Genomic DNA, 1,013 nt, shown 5'->3' on the forward strand with positions numbered 1-1,013 from the left:
TACATACATCAACACACACTATATTGGAGGAGGGGGTGAAGGGAGGGCAGGGACAAGGGGAAAATCTGAGAACCAAGCCCTGTCTTGTAAAGGTAGTAGATCCTAGTAATGAATGTAACTATCTTGTCTACATAGAATGTACATATACTCTCAATAAAAAGAAAAAAAATGTTTGTTGATACTTTTTAGGTGTATAGTACAGTTACATCCATCATTGGTATCTTGTACCTTTACATGACAAGTCTTGTTCTTTTTTTTTCCCCATTTCCCTGCCCTCTGTTCAACCCCTCCATTTCCTTTCCCCTACCCTTCATACTTCCCCTACTTCTTTAGCCATTTTCTTCCTATGTCACATTATGAATTATACAATTTGAACCTTAATTACACTTTTAGTTTTTCACACCAGTGTAACCATTCCGTATTTGCACCTGTGTCCTATTTATTTCACTTAAGAATATGGCCTCAATGGGCATCCATTTAGCTGTAAATGTCTCTAGTTTCTCATCCCCTTTCCCTCCCCACGCCCCCTTCCTTCCGGTCCCCTCCCTTCCCCACTGCCTTTCCCTCCCCTCCTCCTCCTTCCTCTCCCCTCCCTCTCAGTCCCCTCCTCGCCCTTCTCTCACCTTTCCCCTCTCGTCCCTGTCCCTCACCCTCCACTCCCGTCTTCATTTGCCTTCGCTCCCTTTCCCCGTCCTCCCTGCTCCTCCCTTTCCTTTCCCTCTCCCTTCCCCCGGCTTCTTCTCCAAACGCCCTCCTCCTCCCTCCCTCTGCCCTTCCCTCTCCTCCGCTCTCCTCCCCGCTCTGCTCTTCTCCACTCCTTTCCCTTGTTTCCTCTCCCCCCTTCCTTCCGCTCCCCTCTCCCTCTTCGCTCCCCTCCCCACCCCTCTTCCCCTCAGCCTTTCCCTCCCAGCCCTCGGGGATCGGGCCGAAGAAAAGGCACATAGAGACCCCTTTAGTGTTGAGTGTGCCTCACCGTCTTCACTTGGTTTCCGTAGGACCGATCTCCTTGTCCC

General features: G+C 50.2%; 2 protein-coding genes across 14 annotated transcripts in view; one reads left to right on the forward strand and one right to left on the reverse strand.

Annotated features, from left to right (window-relative positions):
- Window positions 1-1,013, forward strand: part of Bmpr1b (bone morphogenetic protein receptor type 1B) — a 393,795-nt gene that overhangs the window by 340,900 nt on the left and 51,882 nt on the right. The gene's annotated exons all lie outside the window — the stretch shown is intronic.
- The window catches only part of LOC117283892 (glutamic acid-rich protein-like), a 4,490-nt gene that overhangs the window by 1,745 nt on the left and 1,732 nt on the right, over window positions 1-1,013 (reverse strand). The gene's annotated exons all lie outside the window — the stretch shown is intronic.

Source organism: Fukomys damarensis, unplaced genomic scaffold (assembly GCF_012274545.1).
Source record: "Fukomys damarensis isolate Sample0158 unplaced genomic scaffold, DMR_v1.0_HiC HiC_scaffold_32, whole genome shotgun sequence".
Taxonomy (NCBI): domain Eukaryota; kingdom Metazoa; phylum Chordata; class Mammalia; order Rodentia; family Bathyergidae; genus Fukomys; species Fukomys damarensis.